The following is a 13,061-nucleotide window of genomic DNA, read 5'->3' as shown; positions in this document are numbered from 1 at the left end:
GAAAACTGGAGTGCGGCAGGCCTGCTGTGTTTAGCTGGGGCCTGTTATCTGCTTCTTCTTCATCTCTCTCTCTCTCTCTCTCTCTCTCTCTCTCTCTGTCTCTCCCTGTCTCTCTCTCTCTCTCTCTGTCTCTCTCTCTCTCTCTCTCTGTCTCTCCCAGTCTCTCTCTCTCTCTCTGTCTCTCTCTCTCTCTCTCTCTTTCTCTCACTCCCCTTCCCTCTTCCACTTGTGATGCTCAGCTTTGTCTATTTTTTTTGCCTTTTTGGTCCTTTTGTGATGTTTTGCTTTGTCTTTTTTTTTTGCTTTGTCTTTTTAACTGATGAATGCTGTTGCTTGACTTTTGTGGTTTATTGTTTTAAATGAAAGAAGGTTTAAAAGCCAAGTTGCTCTCTCTCTCTCTCTCTCTTGCACATTCTCTTTCTGTATCTCATTGTCTTTCTTTATGTCTCTCTCTCTCTCTCTGTCTCTCTCTCTCTCTCTCTCTCTCTCTCTCTCTCTCTCTCTCTCTCTCTCTCTCTCTCTCTCTCTCTCTCTCTCTCTCTCTCTCTCTCTCTCACCATAGTATAATAAACGCACAAAAACACATGCACACCGCAGCTCCCCAGCCATCAGACACATCTGCCTGTGTGAGAGCCAGGGTATGGAGCCCGGGGTATTTATATCCGGGACTTGGCAGGGACTCCGGCAGACCAGAGCATGCAGCGCCAACTCCGCATCAAAAGCAACGGAGCCCTACCCACTGCTCTCCCCTGCCCCGACATGGCGCATCCACTTAAACCTGCATGTGAGCGCCGCATGCTTAATTAGGATCCCAAAGACGGGGGGGGGGGGGCAGAATGGGGGAGCAGGTCGGGCTGCCACTGTCAATCTCTCAGTTAGGCGTTTTCACGCTCCTCAACCTGCTGTCAATCATTAGGAGAAAAAAATCCGCTGGTTCATTTGGTTCAGCGTGGTCTATAATTGGCAGGAATGGGGGGGGGGGGGTAGGGGTTCAGAGGGTAAGAGGCCAGACAGCAGGGGGCAATGGTTTTAGTCATACGAGAGGGGACAGCAATACAGCTGCACTGTCTACCTACAGCTAGAATGCCACTGTCAGCCTGTCAGTGCACCAGCAGCTTTGCGCTCTCACCACGACACTGTGATTGTGCTACTGGTGGCACCCATTGACCCCGGCAGTCAGACACAGGTGCCGCGCGATAATTCTGTTTATGCCGTGTCGACCACGGTTTGACCGGGAGCGACCAGATTTTGCTGAGCGTCACGGATGCGGCGCACTCATGCAAGCGGCAAATTAATTTGCAGGGCGTGCTTACAGTTTCCGCCAACTTGTTTGGAATAATTTGTGGAAATTTGTCAGTTAGGAAACTTTTTCAGGTCATATCACACATACTTGATAGACCACTTCTAATTTGCAAGTTAGATTATGAAAGCACGGGGTGAAAGTAACTGTATAAACAGGCACATTTTCAAGTAAGCATGATATTACAATTACAAATATTACAAAGAACACCAGATACATGCATAATTTGTGTATAAATGCATATTTTTCATTTGTAAAAGCATTCTCTGAAAATCAGATCTCTGATTCATTTTGAAAAAGAACATTGCACTTCACTTATGATACTGATGAAAGAATTATGTAAATCATCACATACACTGAGAAAGAATATATCTATACTAAGGTTGTTTAAATGCTCCACTTGAAGGAATCAAGCAATCCACTTATAGGAATCATTTTGGGTTTACTGACAACATGTAATATGATAGTCAATGGAGTGTAATGGCGCATAATAAGTGAGAAAGCTGTTAGAATTTGAATGCAATGAATTTTGCATCTCTGTCTAATTACCAAAGCACCGAGCTCATAAAATATTTTGAGAAAAAATATATCTGCTTCGTTTAACTAAGTGCCTGGATGACAGATGTCATTGGAGGAAAATGAAGGAGATTTTCTACAGAAGAAAAGTAGTGCCTTCTTTAGATTTGCAATAGTCCAAAACCAAAGAACCATTCCAGAAAATGGGCATACCACACTCTACACTCTCTACAATTCTAGGACATAAGCAACTGTGTGTAGGAGGAAGGAGGCCGAAATCCACAGCAAACCAGCAAGCCCTTTGTAGCTTACAAAACACCAATTATCACAGAGACACAGAAAATAAGTTGTGTATGTCACATTGTCATTTTTCATGTTATTTAATAATGTATTGAATAAAGTGTTGTCCATTAAAATACGTTTTGTTTGACCATCTCTCAATTAAGTAAGAAAAATGTTCAAAACATAAATGTCAATATTAATCATTCATTTGGAATTCTGCTTTTGAGAATCAGCCCCTTAGATTCAAATTGTGCTGAATGCATATGATTCATGTAAGAGTGCACTGTATGTTGTCTTCAGGTCAACCCACTGCTAAGTACTAAATTTCCATTTCGTGCTTTCGTTACTGTGTAAGTTTATATTTGAGAAAAACGGTGTGTGATCATTAAGTCACCACTGGCAACCACACCATCAGCATTTTCTTTGAGTATATATTCAAACAAGCCCATGCTGTCTTACTTGCTGCCATCATTCCTACAATGACCAGGATCAAAACCGAAAACTGCAGCCTCTGCAACTCTGTCAGTCACCATCACAGTCAGTGACGATTAACACCACCAGTCACCACCAACATCCCTTTTACTATCGCTCACGCTAGCACTGTCACACAAACCGTCACCGTGTCACCGTAACCACCAGCAGGGCTGTTTCCATGCCTGTCTCACCGCAGTTAAATCAGACCCTCTCACCTCAGCACTATCAATCCCAGTGTTGCATTTATATCTGTCTACTGAACTGTACCACTTAAGCTGTCCCTGTGTGCCGTCACAGGTATGCCTCCTGCCGCAACATGTGCTGTAAATCCAGACAGTGCAGCTGCTGACCTGGGACTTCACTTCTGCATCTTTTGTAAGATGGGGTTCATGTGAGGTAGGGTGTTTTTAAGACAAGTTTGCAGGTACACACCTCTGAACAGCTATCAATATGTGTCCATCTGACGTAAAGAGGTGTTTAAGGAGCTGCCGCAAACCGCAAAGCCTGTCTCTTCAGGCCTGTGTCTGTTTGTCCTCCAATGTGTCAATGTTATCGGTAATACATCAACACAACAACAGTATTCTCCTATAATAACGTTGGTCTTAAAATGTTCTGAGTTCACATATACTTTTAAAACAAGGTACACACTATATCTGAAAGAACAGGGAAAGAAGTGTCTGCTTACCTGCCCAAGAATGCATCCTATCAGGATATTTTTTTTTTATGGACAGGAACTGCAGTATAGGGCATGGGAGCAGAGCACTCAGCATGGTCCTGCCATGAGACAGCAGACGGCCGATGCTCTGTTCATAGGTACGCAAATATTTGTAACAAGCTTTGCCACTGCTTACGCGTAAGGCAAACATTTGCACAAACCGGTGTGACACTGCCGCTGTCCCTCTCTCAGCAGTCACTCAATCACTATTATTGTGTTTGTGCCAAGGTGGGCGTGGCTACACTGTCACAGCACATACACACCAGAGGATGACTGTCGCTGTCACCGTAGGCTTGTCATTACCGTCATTAACATCTGACGGCAGCATCACTGCGTTTGGAGTAGATTGCGTGTTTGAACCGCACAATAAAACTCATATTAGCTTAATCGTTAATGATGTTGCGGCTGACTGCTTGATTGGTGCTCATAAAAAAGTCAGCGAGCATGGGCTTCCAATGATGGGCTTCAAAACAAGTTAGCTTACAGAAAGACTACAGTGAAAGCCACTTGGGACACGTTAATGTACAAACCCATTATCAAAGGAGGTTTAATTCCAGGCGGTCATTTTTTAACAAACGAGTTCAATATCTCATGCATCATCCATCTCTTGCCCAGTGTGATTCTGATGCTGTAAGGCACGTTAGAGTAATTGTATATAGTAGGCTCTGAACCCGTAGCCCACTGTCCAACTGTATGGGACCTGATCTCACCACTGTGATGTCCAGGTGTCTCTGAATGAATGAATGAATGAATGAAACTGTTATTGCCTTTAAACAGGGGCATTATGATTCAAAAATTATCCAAGATTAAAGTATAAAAAAACCTTGAATACACAGATGTACACATATTTGTGGAGGGGGTGACGTGGTTCCCCTGGCTGTTGTCAGTCAAGAGGTGAACCCATCTGAATTTATAACAAACGTAAACACAACATTGTAAACCACTAACCTTCCTGCCCACAGCATCCCAATGGCTTCCCCCTTTTCACTTCGTGATAGTCGTGGCATTTTGGTTCAAACATTAGTATCACCAGTTCACTCCAGCTTTTCGCACACACAGAAGCAAAGGAAATTTGTACATAATCACATCCACATGTGCGCATCTGAAAACCATTCACGCTGTGTTATAAATATGCAAGTGCCTGAGATGGGTCTTCAAGTGTAGTTACTTTATTGATTGGTTGTACCCCATCGTCACAGGTGCAGAGACACGAGCAAGTCACAGCACTCCCATCCACACCTGCATGTGTGCAAATCACTCCACCACATGTGGCAAATTACAAACATGGTAAGTGACTTTGTAAGAACTTCTGGGTAAACACTGAAGACAATAGAGTTTGTTGCCTTTTTTTTTCAGGCCTCTCGGTACTGACGGAGAGATAAGACTTTGGCAACTTCCTGGCTGGTTAAGAATTCCAGAAGCCGATCCCTGTGTCGTGAGCCCCTGTTGATTCATTACAGTAATGACTGTAATTAAGAGCTCCCCCACTGTAAGAATAATCAGACATTATTTACCACCCAATTGGGAGTGACTGAAGGGCAAGCAGCCATGCTTAATTCATTCATTAAATGCCTTTATGATTATGCCGTGCAATGGTGGACCACCTAACTCACACGGGTGGAAAGGAGAAGTAATGCAAATGTGCTACACTGAAACACAGGTACACAGCTCCATGTTTTATGTTTATACTTTCTGCAGGTATGTACATGAAAAGGGCATGTATCTGGTGCCATGAACCACTCAACGGCTGGTTACATGGAATATTTCACATCCAATCCATGTTTACAGTGAGAAATTGTCTTGTACGCTTTTCTGCATCGAGAAACTCCATCAGAATCAGAGTTCTACTTTTTAAAAGTTGTTTTTTTTTTTTGTTTAAATCCCTGCTTCCCTTTTCTCCCTTCCTCTGAAGTAGTTTTTGCTTTTTAGGTGATAACTCAGGGAGGAAATATTCCCTTTGGACGCTAATGTTACTGTGGTGAGTGAAAAAATTGTTTCAAGCTCAAAGAACAGACTTTGAAAAGTGAAGAGGACAAGCAGCCAAGCAAAGCAAGCTTCACCTGGAATGTCAAGGTTCTGCCACTGCGGAGCTGGCTTCACACCATCGTAGCATCAAGTCCCGGGGTGAGAGTGGCCACGTGAATGTCACCCCCCTGGAGCCATAGAAGTAATACGATTTCCTCCCTCAGCTGGTGACCTTGGTCTTTAGCTCGGTGAGATAATCATATCTCTTGTGCCATGTGGACGGTGAGGTCCGTGGCTCAAAGCCCCCGGCAGGCCCGCCCCCGATGCACTGGTGCCGTGACCCGTCTAATGAGACTGACGCCTCAGGGTTGGGTCGCTGCGTGACTTCAGCAGGGGAGAGTGCAGAGGTATTCAGCAAAATGGTTGAGTGTGAGAACCTCCCCTTCAGGGGGTGAAGTCACCCCCTAGAGCCATAATAGGACCAAGATTAGTTCCCAAGGATCCTTAGCCAAGGACCTTGCCTTTAGCTCAGTAGTCTAATCGTATTTCTTGTCGCGCCACATGGACGGAACCCCCAGCAAAACTACCACCATCACACCATGGCCATGTCATGATGAGCTCTGTGTAATTACAGTATATTGTGTGTTAATGTATGCGAGGTGAATGCACCATGAGGCCAACGACACAGCACTGGTCTCCAGTTGGTCCCTGAGGCGACCATGGTTACATCATACAAATGGAGCAGCTGTGTGGATCAGGTTATGGCTCCGTTTTCTGGGTCCTGTCCTGGAGACCCTGTGTACGCTGGGCTTCATTTCAGATGAGGGCAATTAATTAGCTTTGACTGAGCTTTTAGCTTTGACTGAGCTTTTAATTTATCTGGATTTAATACTTTCGCCGTCACCTGCTTTAAGCAGCCTGTGGAAGAAATATGTTGCTGGAGGTGCGCTGACATTGAAAAAAATTAAAAGCAAAGGTATTTCTCAGATCATTTTTTGTTCATTTGTGCCTCACTTTAGTAATACAGCTTTTATCAAGGTAATTAAGGTTAATTACTTTTTCAATTAATTCAGTGTTACAGAATGAAGAACAATTATTCAGTTTTGGGTGGGCTTAGATTAGATCAGTCTGCCAGAGTCGCCTCATCTCACCATTCTCAGGTACCCTGCGGCTTGTCAGGCACCTGTGGCTCAGATGACATCAACAGAGTAGTGCCTATCCTCCAATTAGTGTCCACTCCACTGCAGTAAGCTGTGTGAATTGCAGCGCAAGAAATAGCCACTGGCTGCTTGCAAGTGTATGGGAGGATAGTATTGGTCTTGTTTCAGCGCTCTTGCACAAGCACGGAGGTTATCACAGTGAGACGAGCTTAATGTATAATCAGCAGTTCCAAAGTTTCATAGTTGCATACAAGGGAGCGAGCATTTTAATAAAAAATGTAGGACATTAAGCAAATGCTACAAATGTGGAGAGTCACTGGAAGAGGTAGACATCTCTATAACTGGTGCAGAACAGCACATTTGGTAAGCAGCAGAGGCCCTGAAATGCAGTGAGGTGGTGCCAAACACAACCGTTTTGAGAGCATGGAGGTCAAAACATATCAGCCGCTCTCAGTGCATCACACTAATTGAGAGCAGTGTTTTAGATGAGCTTCTCGAAAGCTCAATTTTCAGTCTCACAAGTCTGCCCTGCATCAAGCCTGCGGCGTACACGGTGATGAAATGCACAATGTGCCTGTTGGGGTTGATGAGGGTTTTTTTTTTCCCACGGCAAGATCAGGGTTTTACCTCATTCTACATTTCAAAGCCGCCTCTACGAAAGACCCAGACATCAGCAGATGGGGGTTACTTGTATGTTACGGTCCATATGTTAATGCGTGAGCCCGTGAGTGCATGATTCAAACCTTCGATACAGCCAACACCTCATAAAAACCTGAAATAGATCAAACTGCATGCTCAGTCTTTTTTCTTTCCTGGTAGTCCCACCCCAGTCCTTGGCATCACTGCAGCGCCGTCATGACAGGGAGTGAAAGTACGGTGGAAGCTCAAAGGATAGCACAGCGTAAGCAACGAACATTCATGTAAAATGCAGTGGAAAGAGGGGAGGGGCGGCATGGGGATGGGGGAAGATTCACGCCTGTGGCGGGTGGAGGACCTGACTTGCTCTGGTAAACTGCTTGGTAATTTGATTTTCCTAGCACAGTAATAACCTGACACACGGGGGGGGGCTGCTTGAGGGCGTCAGCCTACCAAAAAAAAAGATTTCTTTTTTTGGGGCCTTTCAATGTTTGCAATCACTCAGGGACAATAAAGATGGATGAACAATGGAGACAGATAAGATTCCCAATTCGCTTCGCAATGTAGGCTCCTGCAAATGGAAAGTAATGAACTGAAGTCAATACAGGGGCTGGAGATTCAGCCCTCCAAATGCTGAGATTTGGAAATGTCAGATCAAGAAAGAGGGAACTGGGTGAAAGGACACGGCTCCCCTCTCACATACATGTTCGCTGATATCACAATGGACTTGTATCACAGGGACTGACATCACAGGAACTGTGAGGGCACTGTCTCAATCACAGTGATTCCAGGCTGGGTCAAAAAGCCATTACCACCCTGCTCTTAGCTCTCTCCCAGCACACATGCCGCATGCTGTGCAAAGGGGGCCACGGGCTGCACAGATCAGCTCAGGCCAGCAGCCCACCACCACGGGGGCCTTCTCTGTGACCTACCCTCCGCATCAAGTTTGCGTCACTTAGCCGAAATAGTCATCTAGGAAAGAACTCAAACCAGCTGCCCCCAGCCCCCCCCCGCGTCATTATCGGGCAATAAGCGAAAAGTGCTCGTAAAAAAAAAAAAAAAAAAAAAAAACCTGCAGGAGTTCAGCACTTGAGAACTGCAGCTGTCCCGCTCCCCAGCTGCAAAAAAAAATAATAATAATAAAGTAAATAAAAAGTAACAATGAAATCTGAGCAAACCGTGAGCGGCGACAATGGGAAAGACAGGGAGACGAGCGCATTCCCGAGCAGCTGGCTTTGATCTCTTTATGCAGATCCTGCTGACAGGCTGCGATAACCTCATTTGCTCGTCTATTTATTTTCGTTGAATCATACCCTCTGCCACGGCACTCAGCATCCACGGGGTGATCCTTGTGTCTTGTCAAGCTCGTTCTGAATTGCCAAGACGGCAATGAAGACGTAGCCCACTGCTACAGCCATTATGCTGGCGCACTTCAAATACTCCAGAGAAAGGGGGTTGGATAAGCTACACAGCACACTGACGGTGGCATGAACTTGAAGCTGGATTACCCCCTTAGACACAAATGGACAACCTTCTGTCACTGGTGAATCTACAGCACATCAGAAGATATTTGCACCGTCCCCAAAGAGCAAGGTCAAAGAGCACACGGACTGGGAGCTTTTGACAAACTCATGATTCGCTCCGGCTCCTAGACCACATTGCACTTTGACCTACCAGAATCTGCCACTCAATCCCATATCACCAATTTAGTACCTCTGGTGTGGCCTTTGTAGGACTGTGTGCAATTTCAGCCAAAAAACACCCCGCTGCCTCAGGCAATGAGCAAGCCAATGCTTTGCAACTGGAAGCTGAATTAGCTGAGGCTTGCGTTCAGCCCAACACCGTACTGCAGCCCCGCCAGCCGTCGTTTCAAGGTGCACCTTAAACAAGCAGTCGATTACTCACACGCTGAACCTGTTCATTTTCCCAGAATGACTTGTCTATAAATCAAAGCTGTGCTGGCTCTTCCTTGCTTCATTGATATTGAGCAGGCAAGGGGAAAGTCACTCTGACTTTTCCCCACCTGTAGAAAACAATACCAAAACACATGGCAACCAATAGCAGGTGTGCTCACAGCAGGCATTTAATTCACAAGAATGCTACGTCGTGTCCAATTAAGGCACCTGATGGTGACGATTATGAAGAAACCTTCTCATATATTTGTCGTATGTAAAATTACAAGAGCAGTCTGTATGACTGTTATAATACACTCATAAAGGGGTAGGCATTTCACTTATCAAATATGTATGACTCATACGATTTCATATTATCTTTCATTGCATCTCATTGTATTTCATTGTATCTTTTCATTGTAGTCATGGTTTAAATGTAGTAGTGTTTACCACTCGAAAGTGGTCCATGAACTTATATGACCGCTAAAAATCGTATATGTGCGATTCACATTGTCCGGCTAGAGGAATTCTGTCTTTATCAGTTTTCCCTGGTAATCCGTGTTTGCCCTTAAAATGACAGCGAGTAAAGCTGGGGACCCCAGGCTTCGCTGGTCGTTGTGTATTTGCGAACCTATAAATCAAGTTGAGGCGCTTCCCAAACCAAGCTCCCTCTGCGCTCGCGCTCTCTTGCTCTCTCTCTCTCTCTCTCTCTCTCTTGCTCTCTCTCTCTCTCGCTCTCTCATACACACATTTATGCATTATTTAATGTACAGACGTAGGCAGCGTCTGCCGAACATTTCAGGCAACTATAAAGCAAATGCAGTTAGGTTATCACGCTCAATTCTGGCACCTTAATATGAACACGGTCAGTTATTATGCCTGCGTCTCACGTCATTTGATTTTAGTGTTCGCTCGTTTTTTCCGCTGAAATCGGCAAAACTCGGTCGGAAAAAGCACAAATAAAAACCGCGTGCTGCTCATGCGAGGTGTCTAGTATCTCCCACTCTTATGGTTTTCTATTTTACAAATCCCCCTCCACCCCCTCCGTACCTCTCTGTTGGTCAGTGCGTCTGTCGCTAAATCTACCAACCTCCGGTCGTGCTCACGTCGATGATAGGATTCTTAAACAGCTGGCTCAAAATACAGTAGCGACATCAATTTTGCTTCCAGTTGTTCTTATCGAAACTGCGTTATAGACTTGTATTACCAAACAAGCAAGTGCATATAAAAATATGACACCCATTTAAATTCACTGTTGGGAGGTTGGAATTCTCCATACGAACACTGAAAGAAGCCTCGCTGCAAATTTGGCTAAACTCCCCTGAATCTAGCATCCTCTAGTATCTCCTAGCAACAAAACGCCACCTCACCAAACCGAAACATAGAGAGAGAAATATAATTTTGGAACCCAGTAACATCTCATAGGGGAAAAGGTACACAGCGTTACAACAGTCCTGCAGCGGATACCTGTTTTGCAATGAAAATTCGGTTTCACCAATTTACTGCTCAGACGACTGCAAAAACTGCAAAAGGTGTATTGGTGCATGTTAATTTAAATTTCATGTGTATCAAAATTATAATAAAATACATCACAGTACCTCGCATCATCGCTGTTCCTCGGTACACGTATGATCCGCTGCGTCTAATGAAAAAGCTGTTTTTTCACCCTCTGACAACGCTGTGAGCTCAGACACACAGGGAGAGAGAAACAGAGAGAGAGAGAGAGAGAGAGATGGGTAGAGGGACACTACAGCCCGAGCTGGGATTGCCACTCCCGGTTTGATTCTACTGCAGAGGCAAGTGTGGTACAATAATAATAAAGAAACAAAATAAGCTTTTCTAGTGTGCTTACTGCTAAATCCTCTGCACGCCGCTACACTGCATAGAACTATCCCAGATTAGCTAGTATCATGATCGTTAGTCGAGCTATTCCACAAGAATATAGCTGCGCGATATATGACATATCTTCTTTTTACGTTTTAATGTATTTAAAATAAGGATAACACCTGACGGAATTTTAAGTAGAATTTAAATGACAGGTCTGACGGCGGAGATGAAATCTAGTGCAAACTAGTATGTGACCCTCGTGTTGCATTTTTTATTAACGTGCACAATGTTCACCACTGTCAAATTATCGTTACAATGTAACGAAACGTTTTAGGACATATTTGTAATATTCATTTATTACCTGTGTGTGTCCACTCGGTTGGTTTTGTCTACATTATTTATTGTATTACAAATGCATGCAGTTTACAGTATTGAACTCGCTCAACTACTTCGAACTCTGAGCACGTAACAGACTATCGGCGCGCACGCGGGCGCACATACGCACTAAACCTCATTGAACCGCGCAGGCTAACATAACTGACCATGCACCAATACACTTAGCAAAAAAACGCGCACAAAGCATGCATAAAATCAGTATCGTAATGTACTTTACGCTTCAATATGCAAGAGCCGGGCGGGGGCGGGGCGCGCGGGGGGGGTCTACATTCAATGCACCAAGCCACCTCTCTGCCTGTGCTTCACCCTGCCAGGAATCCCGTTGAAATCATTATTGGCATTTCACCGTGATTAATACCCGCATAACGGTAAAACGAGTCGAGGATGCGGCAGCGTTATTCTCGGTCTTCTTATTTGGACTGTGTGGTGATTTATGATTAGTGAGCGTGTAAAAAAATAGAAATTAAATTGACATATTCGCAGGGTGGTTATGCTGTTGGGCAATTTTGGAATGCCAATAACCACTGGATCACTTTCCATAGAAACTGGGTGGTTTGATGAAGGGGATACTTGTTTAGGTGAAGTTCTTGTCACTCAAGTGTTTTCAATAATAGCCATACTGTATGAATATTCAAACCTGGTCTGGTGCTTCCTTGAGATTCCTTTTTAGTACCCATATAGATAGGCTGTTTACGGAGTGGGCCTGGTTTCAGTCCTTGGTGTCTGTGTGTACACTGGCAGTTTTTATTTTTATTTAACTTTTTTGGTTCACAGGATAAAATTCCCTTCTCGTGGAACATCTCATTTTAGAGAGGGTTCTATCAGGGGTATACAGGCTCTACAGACAACAGCAACACATAGCAGACTCACAAACAAAAGATGTTTGGAAGACCAATCGTCCTCAGTGACATCTCCCCTTGTGTCAGTGAGGGCGCAGGTGTGTGTGTTTGTGTGTGTGTTTGTGTGTGTGTGTGTGCGTGTATGTGCGTGTGTGTGTGGATGAGCCTTTATCTGAGCTGAATTGTGCTTACCCCTGAAATTCACTGCTTTCACTGCTGTTTATTTTACTAGTATATTTAATTCAGTAATTGAACTGAGAATGTATTATATTTGTATTGTGAGCATTGTTTAAAATGTATTTACATTCCCAATGGCAACGTCCATGTACCATCTTAACATTAACCAGACAATTCAATTAACATCAATTAAAACTGGCCAATTGATTGTCTGTGTGAACTTTGTGTGTATCCACGAGGCCAGCAACTGGCCAATAACCTGCACCTGTTTAGACCTAATTAGCCTGTGATGAAATACAGGTGCATGGCTGGACAGCAGAGGTCAGTCACTCAGTACTTTTGTCTGTTTGTGAGTCTGGCAAAGGCCACTGCCTGTCTTGTGTTGGTGTCTAAAGTAAAGCATTTGCACATGCGCATGCACATGTACATGTGTTTGTGTATGTGTATGTTTGAGTGCGTGTGTGCATGTGTGTGTGTGTGTGTGTGTGTGTGTGTGTGTGTGTATATGCATATGCAGGTGAGTGTGTATGTGGGTGTGACTACATGTATGTGTCTCAGTCAGGCAGGGGGTGGGGCTAGGCAGTTAGAGATGCTGGTGGAGTGAAGCTGCACCTCTGCATAACCCACAGCGTGTGTAATCAGCAGAGTGACGGCATGCCCTGCGACCCCACCACAAAGGACTCGGGGAGACAAATGGACTCGCCACAAGATGGATCAAGGGACAGAGAGGTGAGTCTCCTCCACACACAGACAAATCGACCGGGTCGATCCAGGTCAGTAGAGGCAGTTCCTCACAACAGGTTGACCCGCCATCATTAGATGCAAGGCACCGGTGCACAACAGGGGGATGAAGTGTTCACCTTTTCACCAGGAGGCTGCGTG

At 44.6% G+C, this 13,061-nt stretch overlaps 1 protein-coding gene across 3 annotated transcripts in view; it reads right to left on the bottom strand.

Annotated features, from left to right (window-relative positions):
* Nucleotides 1–10,624, bottom strand: part of elfn2a (extracellular leucine-rich repeat and fibronectin type III domain containing 2a) — a 102,608-nt gene extending 91,984 nt beyond the window's left edge. For all 3 annotated transcript variants that reach the window (XM_036544510.1, XM_036544486.1, XM_036544495.1), the window contains exon 1: nucleotides 10,539–10,624. The gene's annotated coding sequence lies outside the window, so the exon portion shown is untranslated. The remainder of the gene's footprint in view (nucleotides 1–10,538) is intronic.
* Nucleotides 10,625–13,061: the final 2,437 nt, after the last annotated feature.

Source organism: Megalops cyprinoides, chromosome 1, assembly GCF_013368585.1.
Source record: "Megalops cyprinoides isolate fMegCyp1 chromosome 1, fMegCyp1.pri, whole genome shotgun sequence".
Taxonomy (NCBI): domain Eukaryota; kingdom Metazoa; phylum Chordata; class Actinopteri; order Elopiformes; family Megalopidae; genus Megalops; species Megalops cyprinoides.
This window is presented reverse-complemented; position numbering and strand designations above follow the sequence as displayed.